The 26,297-nt window shown below is 31.2% G+C and overlaps 1 pseudogene; it reads left to right on the top strand.

The window, feature by feature from the left end:
* The first annotated feature begins 21,845 nt into the window (after positions 1 to 21,845).
* LOC141498960 (calmodulin-alpha-like) lies at positions 21,846 to 22,392 on the top strand (annotated as a pseudogene).
* Positions 22,393 to 26,297: the final 3,905 nt, after the last annotated feature.

Raw genomic sequence — 26,297 nt, 5'->3', positions numbered from 1 at the left:
CTGTATGACCCTGAGAATATCACTTAACCCTGTTTGCCTTAGTTGCCTTATGTTTGTGAAGAAAACCCCAAATGGAATCAGAGAGTGGTCAGACTCAGCTAAAATGATTCAACAACAACATTTCCAATTGAGATGCATTCCTCCAGGTCCATGCAGTGAATAGTTTTGAACTTGCTGCTAATAGCCACTGCTGTAACAGGAACTTGAAAATCATTAGCCATTGGAAGGCACTGATTCTTTCTTATGCATAAAAAGGAAGCTTCCTTCCTTTTATAAGTTGAGTGGTTCATACCAGGTACCCCTGATCGAAACCATTTGTATCCCAGGTTCAAAACCCAGTAATTACTTTATAGTTGCAGTAGTAGTAGTAGTAGTAGTAGTAGTAGTAGTAGTAGTAGTAGTAGATTTTTGCTGTTGTTTTTCTATTGATTGCTCTGATTGAATTGCTGTTCAGTCATGTGTGACTACTCTATGAACTTTATACATGGGTTTCTGTTTTTTTTATTTATTTATTTTTTGGCAAAGATATCAGAATGGTTTTCTATTTACTTTTCCACTGTGTCCCATTTTATAGATGAGGAACCGAAACAAATAGGTGTTAAGTGACTTGCCCAGAGTCACACAGAAACTTAGTTTCTATCTGAGGCTGAATTTTAACCCAGATCTTCTTGATACTAGACCTAATGCTCTATCTATTGTACCACCACAATGCTGCTATGTGTGAAGAGATATTCTTATTTATCAAAAAGAAAAAAATGGGGAGAAAATCACTTGTCAAATAGATACTTTATCTGGGTCAACTAGAAACAGAATCAGTCTTAGGAATTCAAGGTCAATGATTTAAAAAACAAACAAAAACACAATAAGACATTTGTAAATTAAAAAAGAAAAAAATATGTTATGTATGCATAAGATATATACCTTTTCTACCTTTTCTAATGCAAGGTATCTTTACTAAAATGATACAAATATCAAATTTCCTATTATAGAAGAAACACATTGGTAAAAAAGGTAGAAGAAATATAGTATTGAGCAAAGAATATATCTATCTACTTTTAGTACCAACTTATAAAATGACATTTTTGCATAAAGGAATCATCAGTTCTGCAATCTTCCTTGAATGAAACTATTGTAACAGAAAAATAAAGCAAGATCTTTTCAGAACAAAAACAAGAGAAAAGAGAAATAGACAGGGGCGGCTAGGTGGTGCAGTGAATAGAGCACCAGCCTTGGAGTCAGGAGTACCTGGGTTCAAATCCGACTTCAGACACTTAATAATTACCTAGCTGTGTGACCTTGGGCAAACTACTTAACCCCATTGCCTTGAAAAAAATCTAAAAAGAGAAAAAAGGGAAATAGACAGACAGATATAGATGTAGCTATGTCTACCTCTACTTTCATAACACATTCACATGTTGGTGGATGCATATACACATCTTCACAAATAAGCATTCTATAAATCATATGTTCAAATATGCATAGTAGATTGTACGTCTCTATTTATAAAGGTTTTTTGCTTTAGGACATGCTCCCACATATGTATAATTCATATGTCTATGTATACATGTACATAAATATCTATACACAAGAAAGTATTTTATGAACATGTATGTTATTATATATATTCACCTGAACTCAGAGACAAATTTAGGTTTTGTCTCTATAATTATATAAAATATATTTAATTCATATGGAAAAGTATGCATGTAGCTACTGAAGACATGATATATAAATATATTCATAAGCACACACTAATATATTATATTCATGTGTGGTATATACATATAGATGCATATTTATGCATAGACATAGACATATATACAACATGGATGCCATAGTACATCAAGTCTTCTTCAGAGTCAAATGAAAATGAAAATTCATTCAAGTTCTGTATCTAACACATACTGGCTATGTGACAGTAGACAAGGCATTTTACCTGTCAGAGTACCCAGGCAAAGTTCTAATGCCATAGTTTACAAATGAGGTACCATTTTACCTTAGTGAAGGCACATCTGGTATCCCTAGTTCCCTATCTGATATCCACATCTGGTACTTCCCTATATGACTGAATTTACTAGTCTAATTTCTATCACATATGCACAAATGTTTGCATTACAAAATGTGGTCATATGCATGATAGTTTATAAATATTATAAATTAAAACACACCCCCAAGTCTTGCCATATATTTAGTAAACAGAAAGAAATTATATATTAAATCTTTCTTTTATATTTTTAATAACTTTCTTTAAAAATTCTTTAAATTTTTTTTTATTTATTTAAGGCAATGGTGTTAAGTGATGTGCCCAAGGTCACACAGCTAGGCAATTATTAAGTATCTGAGGCCAGAGAACTCAGGTCTTCCTGATTCCAAGCCTGGTGGTCTTTTCACTGTGCTACCTAGCAGCCCCTAAAATTATAATATAAAATTCCTCATTTTCAATACTATCCAGTTTGCCTGTGGTTCTGAATCTTCTGTGTTATTTATGTTTATGTATATATGATACATAAATGTGTGCATACACATATATGCATATGCACATAATATATTATAGCAGTCCTTTTTTCCGGAGAAGATGGAGGAGGAGACAAACTCTAAAGTCTTAAATTAAAATAGAGAGAAAATAGACAAACAAAACAGTGACTATGTTCACATACATTTGATTTTTTTTGCTGCATTTTAAGTCCATATCCTTCATATGAAAAAGGTCCTCTGAAAAAGTAATTTACTCATTGCTCTGTTCAGTGTTAAGTTTTAAATTTGTTTTTCTGTATGATGTCACTATATTATTTTCCTTTTACTCACTTTACTATACATTTGCTCTACCCAGAATTCTCTGAAATCCTCTATTGCCTTATTTTTTTTAGTTATAATAACATTCTATTACATTTATGTCTAACACCCTGTTACAATAATGAACCCATTTTGAGCCTAAGGGGCAATTTAATGGTCCCTAAGGTACACTTTGTTCTTTCCTTTCTGACTTTAGGTAATTTACTTTGGATGAAAGTTCTGAGTTCAAACAGGGCTTTTAAGGTTTTTCTATAACCTGACCTCCTCTTTCCTTCCAGTCTCCTTACACCTTTCCTCCATTTATTCTCTGATCTAATGACACAGTCCTCTTTGCTGCTCCATTTCCTGACTACATTTTGAACTGGTTGTCCCCCATCCCTAGCATTCTCTCCTGCACCTCTGACTCCTGGCTTCCCTAGCTTCGTTTAATTCCAAGCTGAAACCCCATTTTCTACAAAAGGACTTTTTTGATTCTCCTTAATGCTAACATCTTTCCTCCAGCTCCAATTTCCTAAGATCTCCAATTTATTCTGCATATTTCTTGTTTGGACATAATTGTTTGCATGTTGTCTTTCCCATTAGTCTGCCAGCACCATGAGAGCAGAGACTTTCTTTTTAACATTTTCTTGTTTTTCCAGTGCTTAGAACAGTCTCTGGTACATAATAACCATTTAATAAATGCGTTTTGACCAACTGACTTTCTTGATATCTCACTATGCTACCACAGTTCATTCTTTACTCGGCTTCTTAAAGCTATGATATAATGCCACTGCTTCCAGAGGAAAACTGATGAAGTCTGGGAACAGATCAAAGCATACTAGCTGGACAAGTCACTTAACCACTCCAGTATCTTTGGTCAAGGAAACACCATAAAGAGTCAAACGTGACTAAAAATGACTGTACAACAAGAGCCATTTATATACCTGAAAACATTTTCATATATATGTTTGCACATTTATACCTAGAATATATACAGATGTAAAGATATATGTATATATCACATATATTATATATAGTATATGCATATAAAGATATATGCATATATCATATATCTCTAATATAAAGCAAAATAGTTTATTTATAAAAATTATGGTAAGACACACCTACATTTCAATAAATATTCTTTGTTGTTTCTCAGAAGTTACTTCTGTATACATTAATGCATATATGTAAATATATGCTTACATGTCTGTGGACATCTAACAGCACATTCACATGTTTGTTTATATGCATATTTTTACATATGAAGGTTGAGTGGATCAGGTAAAAACTAAAGGTGGAAAGCTGCCCAGAAAAAAGCTTGGCAACCTTCACACCAGAGGTAACTAGTCATCTCTGAACACTTCCTACATCTTATCAGCAAACGTGCCTATCTCTTTTATTGTTAATTTTTTTTTATAGAAAATTTTGGTCAAGAGGTCAAAGAACTTAAAAGAATTTAGAAAGAGAAAACAACATTAAAGGTTATCTTAGTTTAGAGATCTATCACATTATGAAAGTGAGAAGACTGTGTCACTGATGAGTAGCCCAAGTTCACATGGTTAATGGTATTAACATAAAGCTAGAAAGTGTAGTATAAGTGACAAGTACATGAGATATGTCAACAGGGGAATCTGAGTTTAAATCTTAGTCTTTCCATTTAATACTTGTGTAAATTTAGCAATTTACTTAACCCCTCAAAATCTCTTATTTATGACTTCTAAGTTTCCTTCTATTCCTTTAACTCTGTTCCTTTGGCTATGTCAAGACCCTTTAAATCTAGAACAGAAAAATTGCAGGTGATACCTATCTCATCTGGGAGAATTATTGTGTTCTATGATCTAATATTCTTGTCTCCTTACCATGTTCTGCCATGGAAAGATGTAATGAGCAGCCTTGTTCTCAGATGAAATCCATGCAAACTACTTGTATCCATAATAAAAGAAATGACCACTAACATTTAAACAAAATATATCATCTGGGAAGAATGACAATGTGGCTTCTGTGAAAAGAAATGATGCTTAGATTATATATTGCAGTTTTTAGAATAGGAACAGTATCTGTTCCAATCAAGAAAAATGAGTGGATGTCATTTTCTGAGATGTTTTTATAGAATATTAAAAGAATTGACTTGCCATGGGTTGGTGGCAGAAAGGAAGCACAATTATTTTTCTAAAGGGAACATTGAAAGACTTAAAACCACTGTAGCAGCAATATTAACTTAAAAAGATTAATGATAAAAAGTACATCCCATCTCTTGATAGAGCGATAGCTGATGGATTAGAGATGTAGAATGAGATATATTCTCATACATGGTCAGTATGTCAACAGTTATTCCTGGACTACACATTTGTAAGAGTGGAATTTCACAAACTTTCCATTAATATAATCATAGAAGATACAAATAGCTTATGTAAACTAGCTAGCAAATAAATCAAAGGCATGAACTAGGTTTGAATAAGAGTGAATTTTTGATGATTAAAGTGCTCTGATCATTGGACAAAGGCAATTAATGTCACACTCAAAATCTCTTGATTGACTGAAAGACTCAGCATAATCTCTCAGCATGTGTATGAAATAGTAAGCCAATTTGGAATCTTGAAGTCCTTGGGCAGCTCTAACTAGTGGTAGAGGAACTCTAATCAAACCCTTGAGAATTTATTACTTGGAGAGAAGGAAAGGGTTTTTTTGTAGGGTTGCTAATTAAGTATGCTTGGTTATAAATCTGAAGCACACTGGTGGGGGCTCATAAACAACTTTCCTAGAAAAAAATTGCAGGTGATTATTCCTAAAATCATAAGGAAGTATGCAGTTATTAGTACAGGTTAAGAGTTTGACTCTGTAGGATTTATTAAATATATTTGTTACAAAGGAGAGTTCTAATTTGAATTATAAGATCGGTAGATACATTTGAGGGAAATGATAAGTACATACCCCTGCCCCCAAAAACATAGTATCAATTTTTAATTTATGTTTAATTATAAATTTCTAATAATATAGTGAGAAGCACAAACACGTGGAACAATGTTTTTCATTTGTTATATTTATTATACAGCTATCTTAATGATTATTAATATTAATAAAAATAAAATTATAAAAATATTCTCAAAAAGTACTATGAGTAATTTTATTTTACATTATTATAAATAGGGAAAGGAAGGAGTATAAAATAAATTTTCATTTTTTATGACAATGAAGTTTTACTTGAGAGAGGACTCAGGTATATGAGGAATAGATTAATTTGTATGAGGACAGAAAAGTTTCAATGGGTTTAAGTAGAGAAATTTAAAATAATATGTATATTTTGTTTAAGAATTCAAATAATATTAAAAAAAGAATGGTTTTGAGATCCTGTCTATGAATATGAAATAAGATGTAGGAATCACATTAGAATCTAATGACATAGACCCAATGTGCTGCTGTATTCCAAAACTAAGATATTGAGCATTATAAAGGAAGGAATTGAATTAAAAGCAAATAAATTTTAAAAACCCCATGATTCTATCCTTAGTGCACATGAACTGGTAGTATCCTGACTAGTTTCTCTAGAACTGTCTAGACAGTCTTCTTCTGTTGGAGCTGAGCACAGCTGTCAATGTTAATAACAGACTGCTGTTTGATCACTTAGTGTCAGATAGAGACAAGTGCTCATATCCTTTCTGAATTGTGATTGCTGATCTTCTTTTTAGCCCCTCTCTTAAAAGGCTAGTTTGTGCTATTCAGTTTTTTTCTTTCTGCCTTCATTATACCTTGGAATTTTTGCCACAAGATTAATATGCTGGCTTTTGTATGTTTTCTTACTTCTTCAGAAGACCTCAAGGCTTGACTTTAAAGGAATTGTCTACTGGGACAGTGGGCTTCTCACCTCTATATGCAAAAGCTTAAGGCATGCACTCTATTTATCCAGGAAAACCCTGTCCAATTCTATCCTTCCTCAGGATTCTTTCTGGGTATCTTACAAGCTTTCCTTTTACATAAAATTGAACAGTTAGTGTAGAGTTTCCGGAAGAGTCTCCGACTTATTTCTCTGAACTTTTTCTATGGGTAGGGTGATTTTCTCATCAAATTGGAAGTGGTTTTGCCTATACCAGAAAGTCAAATGACTAGTGGAGTCAAATTGAAAACATGGGGATAGTAGAGTTATGCTACATGGGGAACAGGTTTTTAACCTTACATTTACTGACCTACTACGTCACACTTATTCTGAATTCCTAAAATTTCTTCTTTGTAATTATGATCATGAGACTAATGTTACTTATAAATTAGATGAATAAAGGAGCCAAATTGCATGGCATAGACCATAATTCTACAATCACCAGCTGGATCCTAGCTACTGTATAGTCTTTCTAATCCCAAAACCACTCTCATTTCCTGTATCCTATATGGTGATTCTATAGCAGTATTATATAAACAAAATTTCTGTTTTCCCAGGCAAAAGATACTCTATTTCCAGTCCATAAAATTCTCATTTCTTCAGAAACACCATATCTCAGTAACAAATGTATTTTTTCTCCTCTCATGTCAATGTCTTCGTTGCTCTCATGACTATACTCTTTATTCATCAACACAGTACTTTGTCTGCTATGACATAGAAATCTCTACAACTTGGAGCTTACTTCATCCTGTACTACTTCCATTGGCAGTCTCTTCCTCTAATTAACTAGTTTCTCCCAGAGCCTCCATTTTAAAAGGAAGCCCTGACCAACCATGTTTTTGTTCCTCTCCAGGTTGCTCTGATGAGTTAACCTTATATGATTTTGTGTAATATGTCCCTTTACACCTTACCAATAATACAAACCATCACTGCCATGACCATCATCACTTGTCAGCTGTCTCTTTTATGTGTTGTCTTTACCCATTAGAATATAATCTCTTTAAGGACAGAGACTGATTATATTTATATTCTTTAATTTTAGTTTGACTCTTTTTGTTGTTGAGTTGTTTCAGTGATATCTGATTCTTCCTGATCCCACCTTGGCAAAGATCCTGAAAGGGTTGACCATTTTCTTTCCCAATTCATTTTAAGTATGAGAAACCACAGCAAGTAAGTGTCTTAGATTGGATTTGAACTTGTCTTCCTAACATTAGGGCTGGATGCTCTATGTACTAGATCATCTAACTTCCCAGAGTAACTCTTATCTTGATGAATACTTATTAACTAATTGACTGAAATGGGGTTCATTTGATGGAATTTATATCACTTGACTCAGACTTGTGCTTTTATTTATATAAAGCACCTCTTGTGAAAATTTTGCCCTACCAATGCAGATTACAATTTATGTGCAATTAAAAGACTTATAGATCTAATGGGAACTAAAAGGATAAGCCACTTTTGGAAGGAATGTTCTAGGAAATAACAATTTGGTCATCAGAAAAACAATGCAAAAAAAAAAACCCAAACACCTTCACACTTTAAAGTTTATTCTGAATTGTGAACATTTTACCATCGCTTTCTTAAGTCTAAACAATCAATGGAACAATATAAATCAAGTCCTAATTTCTAATATTTGTCAATTTCTTAGGTTTAATTTTTACACCAAAATTAATAATCAGCTTTTGCTCAGGTTAGAACTGACTGCAGCACAACCCTGAATATATGCTAAATTGTAATTTATATGATATATCACAGCCTATATAGCTTATATATCAGGTGAAGGAATTTGATGGAACTGATATGATCATTTGCAAATGGGATATTCAGGTTATATCACAATTTGGCCAAACATTCCTCCTACAAATGCTTAATCAACTCATGGGTGATCTTGCCTTACCAAATTAGTGATTATTAAACTTATGGAACCCATATCAGAATTCATTTAAATGCAAAAAGTAAACTACATAGTGTTACAAAGGAAATTATTTACATTGCCACATAGTTATATATATATATATATATATATACAATATACATGCATATAAATACATATCTACCTATCTATTTATCTACACACATACATATATATGTATATATATACATATATATAAAATTCACCAACCCATTGAAATCTATCCAAAGACTCAACAGGATAAGAATTTATTTCCTAGGATTATAAAGAACAGATTAATTTGGGATTATGAATTACATGTGACAGTTTATAATGCTGATTCTATTGCCAGGTTTTTATAATCTGTGCCACCAATAATATATACGATTGCTTAGAATGTCTAATATAGACATAGATTTGTCTAATATAGAACAAATAGCCTTCATTGCTATCCACAGTTTTGACCTTTTAGGGAAGCAAGAGAAGGATTGTGGTTAGACATTTGCTCCATTAATCTTGATCTCCAAGAAGGGTAATAGGCTATCTGTCACACTTCAAATAGTAGCTCTCTTTAAGGACTTTATAATGAAAGCCATATTCCCCCATTATATTAAAAGGAGTGTAATCTCCTTTAGCTCCCTGCCATCATGATACTACAAAACAAACAAACAAACCAGAAGTTTGGATGGGGAAATAAATCTAAACAAAAGAAAACAGGAATTGGGGAAATATACAACCATTAATATATAAATGAGCTCTTCAAGTCATTTCCAAGGTAAAATTTCAATTAACCATAGGAGAAAAATCCCATTGAGTCCATCATAGCAATCTCTTAGGATTCAGTCAAGGACTATCAAAGGAAATATGTGCAGGGAGCTTCCTTGTAAATCTGTACTTCCAGCAGGATCTCCCTTCTGAAATTTAAAAGCCTGTACCTTGTCTACGTTATCTGCCTACAATAGTAATGGCTAGTGTTCATATGGTGCTTTACAATTTGCAGAGCACTTTGTATATCTTATCTCATTTGATCCTCACAGAACCTTATAAAGTAGGTGCTATTATTATCACTATTTTATAGATGAGTAAACAGACAGACTGAGGGTCAGTGACTCAGTAATAGTTTGAGGTCAGATTTGAAGTCATATCTTTCTGACTCTAGGTCCAAAACTCTATCCACTGTGCCATCCAAATGTTTCTATACTTATCAAGTATGTATAGGTTCCTCTGGAAAAAAAAAAAGATACAAAAGGGGCAGCTAGATGGCGCAGTGGATAGAGCACCAGCCCTGGAGTCAGGTGTACCCGAGTTCAAATCTGGCCTCAGACACTTAATAATTACCTAGCTGTGTGGCCTTGGGAAAGCCACTTAACCCCATTGCCTTACAAAAACTAAAAAACTAAAAAATTTTTTAAAAAAGATATAATTCTTAAAATCAGAAACTCCTTTTCCTTTTTTTCCCCTTGTGTATATCACAATGACTGACACATAGTAGGTATTTAAGAAACATTTGAGAAAATACTGTTGTCAAAGACACAGTTGTAGCTGATGTGGTATTTTTATTCTGTACATGAAAGATCTTGAGTAATTTATAGCATAGTTCAGTCAAAAAACTCTTCAAGAAGTATACATAACACAGGAGAAAAACACACAGAGAGAAAGCCACTCCAATATCAGACTTCCCAGAATCACACTGCTTTTACAAAGAAAGGTCCTCCTGCTCTTCCATCTCCTCCTCTGAGCTTGCTCTTCCAATCCAAAAAAAAATCAGATCTTTAATTTCATTATATTATTGAAAATTAATGGCTACTGTAGGAACACTGGCTCCCATATTTAGTTTTTCCTCCTTTATAATCTAAAAAAAATATTATTGATACATTTTGTTTCTATATCACCTTCACTTCTCAATCTAGCCCTTTTCCTACCTGATCCTTATAACATTGCTTATGACAAAACCATTTAACCTAATTAACTTTAACAGAAACATTATATCAGAACCATTCCTTGTAACAAAAAAGATAAAAAGAAAAAAAAACAAAAACTAATCTTCACATGAGTTAAATCTATTATTATATATCCATATATAGTCACATACAACTGAAAAAAGTGAGGGAAATACAATCTTTCCTTTGGTACCAAGATTGGTTATTATAATTTGATAACATTAAATTTCCATTTTTTCCTTTCCTTTTTTTTTTGGGGGGGGTTTAAATGCATTTAAGTGACTTGCCCAAAGTTGCACAGCTAGGTAATTAAGTATCTGAGATAGGATTTGAACTCAGGTCCTCCTGACTCCAGGACCTGGGCTCTATCCACTGCACCACTTAGCTGCCCCAAATTTCCATTTTTTTTTTGTTGTTTATATTCTATTTAAATCATTCATACTATTTTATGAGTGGTTTTTTTTGTGCTTCTATTTACTTCATTCTGTATCAAGTCATATGTCTTTCCTGATTCTTCATAGTCTTCATGGTATCTTGTCTTATAAAACAGTATCATTTCATTATTTCATTTTTGCACAATTTGTTTTGATGAAACTGAAAAGAATGCTGAGTATCCCTTGAGACTCAGTAGATAGAATGCTGGACCTGGAGTAGCTGTGAGATCCTAGGCAAGTCATTTAATCTTGTTTGTCTCAGTTTCTAATAAGCTGGAAAAGAAAAGGACAGTTGTATCTTTGTCAAGAAAACCTCAAGTGTTGGACATGACTAACAAAGTTTAATATCAATGATTGAAACGAAAATTTCCTTTTAAGTCATTATCGGGATTCTACTTTGTTTCTAATTCTTTATTATGAAAAAGTAGTTTTAGTATATATTTCTATATCTAGGGTAATTTTCTTATCATTTTTGGTGTTATTTGTCTTACTCTGGGTCAAAAAATATTTCTATTTTATTCATTTTGTTACAGTAATTTAAAATAGCTTTGTAGAATAGTTGAATCAAATAACAGTCATTCCATCTGAACATGAATATTCCTGATATCCCATAATGACTCCAGTATTAACTATTCCCAAATTTGTAATTTTCCCAATTACCAGGTTGTGATATTTTCATACTTTATTATTTGTGATTTAGAACAAGATTTAAAATGGTTGATAATAACTATTCTTTTCAGGATTATTCATTTCTAGTGACCACATACAACAGGAAAAGGTTTTATTGTCTTAAATATTTGAATTTTGTATTTGTGTTTCTTGGATATTGAACCATTATGTAGTTATTTGAATTACTGAATAATAGATTATTGTATCATATTTAGAACAGGAAGAGACTACAAAAGATCCTATATTTCTACTCCTTCACTTTACAGATGTGGAACTTGAGGCCAAAGAAGCTAAGTGACTTACCTGAGTTTCACTGCAGATGTCTAGGGTGTAATTTCATAGATTGAAAATCTATTCCCTCATTCAGCATTCCATGTTGCCCCTCTACTCATACAAGGATTATTTTCCAGGTAAATAATTTTCCCTTATGCTAGTTTCATTGATATTGGCATGTGGCATCTTCTTAGTGATAAATGACCAAAATTATCTATCTTTTGTACGCATCACTTCCTTGTTTAGGTAAATTCTTTCCTATACCCAAAGTTCTTAAAAAGGTCACTGATCTAGTCTTAATTTTTTTGGGTTTTTGTTAATATTCAAATTATAGACATTTTAAGCTTTTTTGTAGTATAAGATGTAATTTGTTGTTCTAAGCCCAACTCCTATCCATGTACTTTTCTAGTTGTTTTCAGTAATTCTTATCAATTAGGACATTGTTTTTCAAATAATTTATTTCCTTGAGTTTATCAATCTCTGAGTTTTTTAACTGAATTGTTTGATTCTTCTTCTATAATATGTCTCACTGATTTAATTTTCTAATATTTATTCAAAATCTTGTTTTCATGATTATTGCTTCAAGTATAGTTTGAGGTCTGAAAATGATAGTTCCCTCTTATTGCTACATTCTTTTCAATATTTCTCTTAAGAATTTGAATCTTTTGTTAAACTGGTAATTTTTGTCAAGATCTAGGATATCTCCTCTTAGCAGCTCATTTAAGGATATGACCAAATTTGTAAATTAATTTGGGAAATATTGTCATTCTTTTTATATTTGTATAGTCCTGGGGAAGGGACCATTCAACCCTCTGGCCAAATAAGACCCATGAAATCATTGATCTGGCACTGCCACAGCAACTGCAGGTGAGTAACTTTTAGGGGTGAATTAATTAAATTTGATGAAATATAGAAGGTTAATTTTTAAATTGATAATTTTGCATGGCCCTTGGAAAAAACAATTTTACCAACTCTGGTCTTGTCTTATAATGAGTGATGATTATACATCCAATTGTTATTCATTTCTTTAAAGAGTATTTTGTAATTGTATCTACACAAAACATAAATGTAGATAGCTTTCTAGATAGTTTAGGTATTTTGTAGTCAGTTTGAATTATATATTCCTTGTTGTTTATTAATTTTGAATTTCATTATTGCCTTACAAACCTGATGTTCATTTCAATGTGTTTATTTTTGTCTTCTATTTTTCCTGAATCTATTAATTTTCTCAATTAACTTCTTAACTGATTTTCTAATTAAACTATCTTCCCCTCATCAAATGACATTATTTGATTTATGCATCTAATTTTTGTTTTTAATATGACTTTTTGATTTTCTAATTGGATTAACTCACATTTCTTCATTTTAAGTCCAACTTGAATTTTACTAGAAAGTTTTTGATTTTTGCTAGGTTTTTTATTTCACAATTCAACATCCATTAAATTGTTTTATTGTTTTGTTCTCTCTCTCTCTCTCTCTCTCTCTCTCTCTCTCTCTCTCTCTGTCTCTCTGTCTCTCTCTCTCTCTCTCTCTCTCTCTCTCTCTCTGTCTCTCTCTATCTCTTTGACTCCTCTCCTTTCTCCTCTCTTTGCTTTATTCTTCACTGCTTAGTTCTTAGTCATAAAAATACATTTGTAGAGGCTTTAATTTTTGTAGCTTCCACAATATTTTAAAATTATATTTTTCCAATAAATATCACTACCAATAAATATCCTTTCTCCTAAGTCTGTCAGTTACTTTACTCTAGTTCAATTTTCTTTTTTGAAACTATTTTGATAAATTCATGTTAATTGAAATTAATATTTTTGCAGATTTTTTGCAGATTTGCAGATTTTGCAGATTTGCAGATATTTTGGATTAGGGTTTAGGTCATTCTGACTCTAGCCCCAGTTTCTATCCACAGAGTCATTAAGTTGCCTCTTATTATAAGTTCTCAGTAGTATTGTCTTACAGCTATGAACAATTGTTCTTATATTTCCCATTACTTCTCCTTTATTGCAATTCCTTTATTATAATTACCTTATTCAAACTAAATTAATTTTCCTTCCTCTTTTTAAAAGTCAATGACTTAAGATTTATTGATTTTGTTAGCTTTTTCAAAGAGCTTGATTTAATTTTTTGATTTTGAATTCTTTTTTGTTTTCTATTTGCTTTTTCTTTATGTTCTCAAATTTTCAAAATGTCTACCTTTGCGATTACTTTAAGGTTTTCTTTAATTAATTTTTCTTGTTTTAAATTCTATATTAAATTCTTTGATTTTTAAATTTTTTGTCAATGTAAGTTCTCAGTGATATTTCTTTTTTCTCTGAGGAATTGTTTTAGCATTACATCAGAAATTTTGCTATGCTGCCACATCATTCTCTTTTACATAGTTATTTCTATGTTTTTTCGTTTAATTCACTCATCATTCAACATTTTTGTTAGTAAATCTCCATTTAGCTCTGTGTCCTTGTTTTTACTTTTCTTAATCCTTTTTATTGTTAAGGTCTATAAAAACACTTTAAATAGTTCAACCTTTTCTATTTATGTTTCTTTGCCCTTCCGCATGATTTTTTAATTTATTTTTATGAAGGCATTGTTTATTTGAAAACTATCTATATATTCTTTGACATTTCAGTTCAGAAGATGCCATAAACTTTTCAGCCTTAAATCTTTGAAGTTTGTACAGTTCTATCTCGCCTTTTGTTTAACTTTGTTAGATTCAGTCATTGTTAAGAAATACAAAAACATAATGCTATTAATATTCTATCTGCTCTATTTTTGTTCTTTTGCTTTTTAAATGAATTTACATTTAATGGCATTTTGGAGCATATGCTAGTATTGATATTATTTTATTTTCTCAGGGTCTGTTAACATGGATTCAATTGTATTGTAAATTTTCTTTTCTGATAGCATAATCACATTTCCTGATTTCTTATATTTTCCTCATGAACTGGCATATTTCTTCCTAGCTTTTATTTGTTGGATATATTTCTTATAAAGCTGATTTTTAGATTTAGTTTTCTTATTATTTCCTGTGCTATTCTAATTACACTATTTCATCTACATATCTTTAAAGATTTAAGGTTTTTTTAATTTATTTTCTTAGTACTACTTTAAGAATAAATATTCTTTCCTCTTTTAAGTTAATGCTTTGATGTTGAAATTAGTTTACTTAAACCATTATTTAGTATGTTCAACTTTTCATTACCCTATGGACCATACTGTTCATAGGGTTTTCTTGACATAGATAATGGAGCAGTTTGACATTGCCTTCTCCAGTAGATTAAGGCAAACAAGTTAAGTGACTTGACACACAACTAGTGTCTGAAGTTGGATTAGGGTTTAGGTCATTCTGACTCTAGCCCCAGTTTCTATCCACAGAGTCATCAAGCTGCCTCTTAAACTACTTTGATAATAATCTCTGAACAATTTTTCTCCCTCTGCTTCTGGCTGCTAATCTTTTTCTAAAGTAGCAGGCTTTATTTAACTTCTTAACTTTCATATATTTATCTTCTCATTTTTACCAATCAAGTGATTGGTTTAGAATCATCTCCCTTCACTTTCTTTCTTTTTTTACTTTTTATTGCATCTTTTTCTAAGTTATCCCTTGCTTTGTTTTCTTCAATATTTTTCTTCTTCCTCCTCCTCCTTCTCCTCCTCCTCCTCTCCTCTCGTATTTCTCTCTCTAGATCACTCTTCCCACCTCATTTGAATTTTACCTTCTACTTTCTGAACTATACACTTTTTGTGTTATCTTATTTTTTCTCTTAGTCTTTGATGTGTTAAAGCTCATGAAATATTTTTATGTTTATTTGTCCCTCTTCCAACTACCATACTAATTCTTTCAAAGTCTGAGGTTGTTTGGCAGAGAGACAGCCCTAAGTTTCATGCTCCACAATCCTGACCTGTGTAGTTGTGAAAGGGATTTCAGTTTAGTGCAGAGATTTCAGAGATGTGAAGGAGGAGGAGCTCCAAGGAGGTGAATACTCGACTTTTGAATGGAGGGCTGGAGTCCATACACTGAATAGAAGTTAATCCCTCATATTTTTCACCACTAGGGCTTTCAATTCTAGAGATTGTCGAGAAACAATCTCCCACGTGAAATCATCATTTCTTTACTATTTTGAGCAGAGATTTTTATTTTGCTCGCGATTAAAAATTTTACTTTTTTTTACATCTTTGTTATATTTGGTTCTATTGAACTTCCTTGTAATTTGTTTCCTAGTTGATTGAATAAATGGATTTACTTACAATTGCAATTTGTGATTGTTTTTGCATAAGTACTATTTGATGGAAAAGAGTCCAAGCTAATGAATATAAGCTAAGAACTACTCATCCCACAAAAAAAAAAAATCTGTAGTTTTTGGCCTTCAAAATATCATATCACTTGGCTCACACTCTAGGATAGGTAGGGGTAATACTGGGCAGAGTGCTGGACCTGGAGCCAGGAAGCCAATGTTAAAACCATCCTCAGATACTTGAAGCTATATGACTCTGTACAAGTCACTTAACCTCTACTTGCCTTAATTGTCTCATCTGTAAAATAAAGAAAATAATGGCATCCATCTCCCACAGTTGCTATGAGAATCCAATGAGATGATATTGGTAGAGTACTTCACATAGTATTTAAAAGAACTATATAAAAGCTTAATATCATTATTATCATTAGCCTACAAATATTTTAGGTATCGGGGCAGCTAGGTGGCGTAGTGGATAAAGCACCAGCCTTGGAGTCAGGAGTACATGGGTTAAAATCTGGTCTCAGACACTTAATAATTATCTAGCTGTGTGGCCTTTGGCAAGCCACTTAACCCCATTTGCCTTGCAAAAATCTAAAAAACAAAACAAAATAAATATTTTAGGCAGATAGATGTAATGCAAGATTAATAAACCTCATGAAGATAGTAGAGGTTGATCAGCCTATCAAAGTCTCATGAGCTATAATATTATAAGAGAATTGAGAGGATAAAAATGGTTAATTGCCTTTGGGGATCCAGTTACCAATTTGTCTAGGAGTTTGGGATATTGATCCTTAGGGATATTAGAATATTTAAGACAATTCACTCATGATACCATCTTTTTTTTTAACTCTTTGGGAGTTATTTTTATGGTTTGTTTGAATTTTATAGCATTAAATTATGTAATTCTGGTAATCAGTGTTTTTTTTTCTTTTAATCAGTGTTTTATATACTGTAAATGTTCATTACATCATTCAAGCAATCATTTGGGGGATTTACTAGATGAAGCAATTTCTAATGATTTTTTTTTATTTTTTTTACTTTTTGTGAATTCTATTTCATTTTTTGGTACTGAAAATTTGATTTTTTTCACTATATATACTTATAATTAGCTATTTTCAGAAACAGCTAATAGTTTTATCAATTCAATATTTTCCCCAATTTTGAAATCTTTTCTTTGATTTTCAAAATTTCTTTCTGGGTTACTTAATTGGGGCTTGTGATTTGCCTATTTATGATGATTTCTTTAGGAATAAATCATTTTTATCAATTTGTTCTCTTTTTTTGTTGATGAAGGTGCTTAGAAATATATCTTTTTCCAATAAGGAATTCTTAGAATATATCCCCAAATTTTTAGTAAATCATTTCGTTACTCTTTTATAAAATAACTATTATTTCTATTATTTGTTCTTTCACGGACCAATTATTTAGATTTAAATTACTGTCCTTTTTGGATTTAATTTTTTTCATCAAAAGCTTTTTACTATTTTATAATTTTATATCATTGAGATAAATATTTGTTTAATATTTATTATTTTCTGAATATGATTATTAGGGACTTTTTAAAAGTTTTAGCAGTGATCAATTTTGTAAAGGTATAGTATGTAATTAAGAAAGATCTTGCTTTCTATTTCTGTTCAATGATTGCCCAAGGACGCTCAAATTTGTATATCCTAAAAATGTATGTCTTTGATTACTTTATGATTTTTTAAAAATTAGATTTGTTGAATTATGACAGAAGTTCACTGAGGTATTCAACTATTATAATCTGGTTAATGGATTTTTTCTTTAAATAAATGCCATGTTACTTGGTACATACATATATGTCTATATATGGGTGTGTTTCTGTATGTACATGAGTATGAGTGTTCATGCATATGCTTGTAGTTATGCTTTCTTTTTGCTGTTATTATTGTTGTTTTTTGATGGGTCCAAATCTTTAGCAGAAAGGCTTGGTCCTTGGAAGTTTTTGGCTACACATGCCTGGCAGTTTCACTTCCCAGCTCTCATTTTGATTATATCTGCTTACTTCATGTTCCCCGGTTATAAATAGGAATTTCTCAAAGGCAAATAGAAAAAAATAAGACAAAACCATATAAATATCCTCACTTCCCTGTGTTAGCATGCAACTCTACTGCATGCATGTATGTGTCCATTTTTTTGTCTTTTTTTTGTCTTTTCTATCTTTATTAATGAAAATGAAGTATTTTTACTTTTGATGGCCTCAAAAATTCTATTATATCTGTTTATCTCTTGAGGGAAACTTTAAAAATCTCTTGGCTCTCCACTGAGATGAGCAAACAAAACAGAAACAGCAGTTAGATGATTTTTTTTAAAATCATGAATTTATAACTGAAGAGTAAATAAAAATAAGAAAAGCATATAATTATATATTAACAATGTATAACAACAAAAAGGAAATGAATTATTAGCTATAATATTATAAAATATCCAAATTGACAAGAAAAAAATAGAGTTCTTAAATAATTCAATCACAGAAAGTGAAATAGAGCAAGCCAACATTGTTTGATCTTCATTTTTTAAGTGGACTCATGATATTACAGGGTGAAGTCTTGACATGTGTGAATTGAATTGAAGTGAGGCAGGGCTACACAAAGTAATCAACCTCATTCTTTTTCCAGAGTCATCAAAGACCAGCGCAAGACAAATGTTAAGATGACTGCTGATAGCAGGGATGCTTCTTTGAAGTCTGACCAAGCTCTAAGTACTCCACAGTGCCTGCTTCAGTCACCTTTGTGACTATTGGAACAAATTGCTTTCATCTATTCCTTCCACAAAGGAAATGTTCACATGCTTGAGAAAGATATTCCCCAATACTCTTTTAGTCAGAGTGTTTTTTTCATTGCTCTCAGCCTGATTTAGCCTACCTGCTTGGGTGTGGCAGTTTCTTGGAGCTTACTCAAGAGGTAAGAGTTGCGTGACAGATAGACACCACAGGTAGATGACCACCTCTGAAAAGGATCAGCAAAATTTCAGACTAGAAGTACTAGTCTTCTTTAAACACCACCTGATCCCCAGAAGAAATCATTAATGAATTAAAAACAGGAAAAACAAAACAAAGCAAAACAAAAACAATAGCAAAACAAATAAAATAGAAAACTCCCAATCCATATAGATTGGCTAGGTAATTCTACCAAAACCTTTAAGGATGATTAATGACTGTAATTTAAAAAGTTATTCTTAATAACATAAAAATAAGGGACTCTGCCATTTTCTTTTTGGGACAAGCATGATTTTGATGCCCACAAAGAAGAAACAAAGTTATCAGAGATGTATAGGTGAATAATGAATAATATAAATATTTTTAAAATATATATGCTGTAGACTGTGGATACAAAATAAATGTAAAACAGTCCCTGCCCTCAAAAAGAATAAATTGCAATTATGGCAAAACTCAAAGACATACACATAAATAGAAAATAAATATTTAAATCTATAACAGGAAATTAGAGAGGGCATAACTAACTAATGAAATGGTCAAAGTAAACTAGAGATTCTTAGAGGTGGAGTTGAAAAGGGAGTGCATTCCAGGAATAGGATAGCCTATACAGAGGCCCAAAGATGAGGAATGAATTTTTTTTTCTTATTAAGAATAGCAAGATGATTTTATTAAGAGTTAAGACAATTGGAATAATATATCTTAAGGAAGAAATAAAAGGTTATAGCCAAGTTATTATGAATTCGAAATATCTAACAATAGAATTTGTATGTGATTTTAGAGGCTAAAAGGAAGTACAGGGATTGAATAAACAGAGGAGACAGGATGAGAACTATGCTCTAGAAATATTACTTTATCATCTGGGTAGAGGAGGAACTAGAGTGGTGGATAAATTAAATGAAGTTGGTTAAGTTATATATAAACAAGTGTCAACTTTGCAGTCTCATAAATATATTTTCTAGACTTTGGTGCTTATTATCAGAAATTATAAATATTGTTTCTTTTATTAAACTACTTAATTATTAATATATCAACATTATGTAGGTACCCAAACACATACATATATGTAAATAAATTATATATTATATATAAGTTGGGGATATATAATTGGAAAAAAAACTGAAATCAAAAGAGCAGTTAAGGACAGCTTGCTTTTACATAATGGCAAATATAAATAAGATTTTAAATATGTTGTCAGTTGCCTGATTCATGAAACTATATAACATTAAACAAGTTGTTTATACTACATAGTAGCCTGGAGAGCTTAGAAACAATTCTATATCAAAATAGTGATGGTCCCCCCAAAATAAAGACTTATTATCCTTTATACAAATTGGAATTTTTAGATCTAAAGAAAGTTCTTACTAAGAAGTATTGAGTCTATGTATAGCTAGTTAAATTTAAAATATGGATGGACAGCAATCTAGTAGCATTTTTTTGATCAGAGTAAAATTAGATATTGTCTTCCAGAGACTCAGAGTAGAGATGGAGTTCAGCATATACTATTGATCAAGATAAAAACACCAAAAGAAACAAACAAAAAATTTAAAAAATAATCTAAACTGATGGGTGCAGATTCTTTTTTGATAAACTACGAAAAATCATACCTGATAATTCAAGGAACTAAGTTAAAAGAATGTATAGTTAAAAAAAAGCTCTAACCAGAGAATATGCTACCAAAACATAAGAATTTTTTTGGCATCAAAATAATTTCTTTTATCTCAATTGTTCTTTGATGGTTGTAGTAGGAGCAGATGTGTGATTAAGGTCAATGGAAAATGACACAAGAGAAAGGAAAGGCAGAACTAAGATGGGCGAATGTAGCCAGTATATTTTATCAATCTCTTCCACCATCGCCCCCTCCCCATATACACAATGATCTGTAAGAACACACATACACAGTGTATACACATTGGGCTGGAGCATGGTATACCAAAAGAGACCCTGACTGTGGGGTATGGCACTGGCAGCAGGGGGTAAGGAGCAACCCAGCACCCAAGGACAGTAAAAAGGACTAGACATTTGGTCAGAAAGAAATCCCAAGTGAGACATAGACTGGCAGTGGAAATAGAAATGAGTACCATCTGGCAGCTCCATTACACATTGCCTAGTTTAGCATCATAGCTCCAGGGTGGAGGGAAGCAGTTGTCCTTTCAAGGATCAGGAGCCCAACTTGTGTAAGAACCAGAGAACAGACCAGGAGGTCAGTGAAATGACCTGCCTTTGATAACACCACCTTGGAAGCATGGGAATCTTACAGATGAACTGTGAAAGCAGAAGGGCATGACAGACAGATCTTCAGGTCAGTCATCACTCCCAGAGGTGAGTAGAGCCCAAATCTAAAACAAAGTCCCAAGTCAAGAAATAGAAATGAGCAAAAAATGAAACAAGACTTTGACCACAAAAATAATGCTACTGTGTGACAGTCATTCAAGATGCAAACTCAGAAAACAATTATCTAAAAACATCTACAAGCAAAACTTCAGAGAGAAAAATGCAGATTGAATAGAAGCCAAAGAAAAATTCTGAGAATAAAGGGTAAAACATTATTCAAAAGTAAAAAATAGTGGCTGAGAAAAAAAGAGAACTATGTAAGAAAATTATGAAAAGTGAATTAGTACAATGATAAAAAGAATCACAGAAATACTAATATTAGAATTGGTCAAGTAGAAACTAATGACTTTGTGGCACTGAGAAACAATAAAACAAAGTTAAAAAAGAGGAAAATGTGAAATATCTCATAGGAAAAAACAACTAACCTGCCAAATAGATTGGGGAGAGATAATTAAAAATTACTAAATTACCCAAAGGTCATGATAAAAAAATTAAAACTGGACAAAGTATATCAAGATATCAGAAAAGAAAACTTCCCAATTAGTCCAAGTGCAGCCAATGAGTATGGAGATTATAATAGGAATTTGAGCTTTAGTAATGTTAATAGTGTGACTGATCAATTGAGGGAAGAGCAGATTGCAGAATTCAAAGAAACACTTTCACTATTTGACAAGGATGGAGATGTTACTATAATAACTGAGGAATTGGAAACTGTAATAAGATCACTTGAGCAGAAGCTGAATTACAGTATATGCATAAAGTAGATGCTACTGGTAATAGCAACACTGATTTTACAGAATTTCTGACTATGACAGCATCAAAAATGAAAGACACAGACAGTGAAAAAGAAATTGTAGAAGCATTCTGTGTGTTTGACATGGATGGCAATGGTTATATTAGTGCAGCAGATTTTCTCCATTTGATGAAAAATCTTGGAGAGAAGTTAGCATATGAAGAGGTTACTGAAAAGATCAGGTAAGCAGAGATTGATGGTAATAGGTAAACTATGAAGAGTTTATACAATGATGACAACAAATGATGAAATTTGTACAAAATATGGTAAATTTCTTGTATGAAATTGTTTATTTGCCTTTTCTTTATTACTTATCTATAAAAGGATATGCATGTGTGGAAATTTGGACATCATTCTCCATGTTTTTCTTCCCCTTATCTACTGTCATTGTTCTGAAACTTTATTTTAAAAAAATTGAATAAGTAAAATAAGTTGCATGTGGCTTACTCTGAATATATATATAAGCCTCTCTGCACATCTAAAGGCTAGATGAGAAAACTTCTGGGGTATGTCTTGTTTTCTTTAGGAGCTATAAGCATGTTATTGCAATGCAGAGTTATAACTCTGCATAGACTATGGACAATCAACAATATATATACTTAGAGTTGTACTATTGCAAAATGATTGTATTTATCCACACACTTATACACTATTTTTTTCAGCTTCTCCTGTACCAGAAAACATTTTCTTCTTTTGTTACTTATTTTTTTAGTTTGTTTAACTACTTATCTTTAAAAAGATCTGCTTATGGCATAATTTACCTCAAATTCATTCCAAGTTGCATATTTTCCAATAAAAATAATTATAATTATTTTTAAAAGGAAGAAAATTACTCAGATATCCTAGAATTATAGGACAAAGTGAAAAATAAGAAAAAGAAATCTACCAGAAATATCATATCTAAATTTCAGAGCTTCCTAGACAAAGAGAAAACACTGTAAGTAGTACAAAGAAATGATTTCAAATACTATGAAGTCACAACCACAAAATTTACAAGATTACAAAAAATTTAACAGCTATCACTATAGAAAGGATAAAATGATTGAGTATAATCCCATAGAGTGAAAATATATACTAAAATGAAATAAGACTTTTTTTTAAGATCACTGATAAAAAGACCAGAGCTGAATGTAAAATTTTACATTCAAACACAAGATTCAAAAGAAGCATAAGAAGATAATGAAAAAAGAAAGAAGATAAACCTGAATGAAAATTTATATGGGACTTGACAAGGGGTTAAACTGCTTACCTTCCCATATGGGAAGATAATACACATAACCCCTAGGGACATTATTATCACTGAGGTATTTAGAGGATTCTACTTAGACTTAGGGAATGAATATGTTCTATGATGTTGTGATGACTTGAAAGGTCGAAGGGAAGAAAAACTGAGGCCCTATATAGGAGGGGATAAGAAAGAGGAGAAAATTAACCAAGAAAGAAGCTAAGTTTTTATACAGTAAAAAGGAAAAGTAGGTGGATACACACACACACACACACACACACACAAACACACAAACACACAAACAAACAGCTGATTACAGGAATGAATCTTATCGAAAGAGGAGTAGTAGGAAAGGGGTTAAGAGCAAGTGGGAGAATAAGATGGGGGAAGGTGAAATTTGATAAGGGTAAGAAGCAAAACAGACTCTTGAGGAGGAAACAGGATTTTTTTAAAGGATGAGAATAGAATGGAGGGAAACTAGATTCTAGCAATGCATTGCTTACAAGAAATAGCCTTGAAAGATATCTCCAGAGTTAGAATAGAATCAACTATGCTTCAGCTGAAAAAAAACAATAGTAGCAATCATGATCTCAGAAAGATTAAAAGCAAAAACAAACCTGATTTAAGAAAATAAAGAAATTATTTTTTTTTGTTTTTTCAAGGCAATGGGGTTAAGTAATCAAAGAAATTAATTCTGCTAAAATTTACCATAGAAAATGAATTTATATCAATAATGAACATATATGCACCAAACAACATAGTAACCAAATTCTTAAAGGAAAAGTTAAATGAGTTACAGAAGAAAACATAGAGTAAAACCATACTAGTTGTAGACTAGTTAGCCCTTTTCAGTCTTAAATAAATATAATCATGAAGTAAACAAGGAAAACCTAAGGATATAAATATAATTTTAGATAAGTCAGATAAGAATAACCCTCTGGAGAATATTGAATGGGGATAGAAAGGAGTAAATCTTTTTTTTCTTTCTCAACTGTGCATGGCACTGTCACAAAAAATTGATCATGTATTAGGGCATAAAAACCTCATAAATTAATGTAGAAAAACAGACATTAAAAATTTCACAACTTCAATATAAGAAAATTAGTTAAAATGAAAGACCTTTGAAATATGGTTTAAAATTAATTGGCAAACATATAATCTAATCCTAAAGAATGAATGGGTAAAAGAATAAATCATAAAAAGGATGACAGCATAAAGAGGATGACAGCAAAGAGACAACATTCCAAAATTTGTAGGATGCTTCCAAAGTACCAATTAGAAGTTTATATCTCTCAATGTGTACATTAAGTAAAGGAAGTAGATCAATGAATTGAATAAGCAGCTAAAAAGTGAAAAAATTCCCCACAAATTAAATATTTCTCATTAAATGTCATAATAGAAATACTGAAAAGATCAATGGAGACATTAATAAAACTGAAAGAAAAAAATTAACTGATAAAGAAAACAAGTATCTGATGTTATAAAAAAATAGACTAATTTGATTACCAAAAAAGAAAACTAAATTACCAGTAGTAAAAATGAAAAGTGTTACTTCACAATCAATGAGAAAGCAATAAAAGTAATTATCAAAAGCTATTTTGTCTAACAATGCCAATAAAACTGACAAGCTAAGTGAAATGGAAGAATATTTACCAAAAAAATATGAACTGTCCATTTTCACAGAAGAGGATATAAATACTTAGCTTTAATTTACAAAAAAAAATGAAATTGAAATTTCAGGCAAAAAATAAACTCATTTAGAAAAAAATAGGACCAAATGGATTCACTAACAATTTTTCCAAACATGTAAATAATAATTAATTCTAATACCATATAAACTATTTGAAAAAAATAGATAAAATTTAGTTCTATCAAATTCCTTCTGTGATGTAATATAGTTTTGATCCCAATCTAGGGAAAGTCGAAATAGAGAAAGAAAATTTTAAACCAATTTCCCCATTAATATTGATGCACAAATTTTAAATAAAATACTAAATAAATTAAATTTTAAATTAAATTTAAAATATTTAAATAAAAAACTAAATAAATTAAAATTTTAATTTTAAATTAAATTTAAAATATGTAAATAAAATACTAAATAAATTAAATTTTTAATTTTAAATTAAATTTACAATATTTAAATAAAATACTAAATAAATTTAAAATTTTTAAAGACATTGAATGAAATAAAATACATCATAGACTAAAACTAGCCAACAATTCAAAATTGGTTCAAAATTAGAGAAAAACTATAAGTATAAATGAGTATCAATAACAAAGCAATCAGAAATCATATGATTATTTGATAGATGCCAAAATGCAACCTTTTAACAGAATACAATACATATTCCTATTAAAAATGCTAGAAAGTATAGGAGTAAATGGATTTTTCTTAAAATTATAAATATTTCCTATCTAAATCCATGAGCAAACATTATCTGTAATAAGAATAAACTAGAAATATTTTCAGTAAGATCAGGAGAGAAACAAAGTTAGCCATTGTAATAATTCTTATAAAAGAAATGGTAATGATAGTATTACTCTAATAAGACAAGTGATATTCATGGGCAAAGAAGAAATAAAACTATCACCTTTTCCAGGTAATATGATGGCATACTTAGTGAGTCAGCTAAAAAATTGACCTTAGTGACTTAATTAATAACCAGTCAAAACAATTAACAGTTGAGTAAATTTCAAGATGCCAAATAAACTCACGTTAAAATATTTCTTTATATTACCAACAAAATAAGCAGAAATAGTACAAAATATTTGGGAATCTAACTGTCAAGATATACACAGTAAACAAATATTCACACAAATAAAGACATAATATTCAAGAAATGTCAGTCCTTCACAATTTAATTATATGGAATGAATCAATATTATAAACATGGCAAAATTTCTTAACTATAA

Source organism: Macrotis lagotis, chromosome X (genome assembly GCF_037893015.1).
Source record: "Macrotis lagotis isolate mMagLag1 chromosome X, bilby.v1.9.chrom.fasta, whole genome shotgun sequence".
Classification (NCBI taxonomy): domain Eukaryota; kingdom Metazoa; phylum Chordata; class Mammalia; order Peramelemorphia; family Peramelidae; genus Macrotis; species Macrotis lagotis.
Note: the sequence above shows the minus strand (reverse complement) of the source record. Positions and strands in the feature narration are given on the sequence as shown.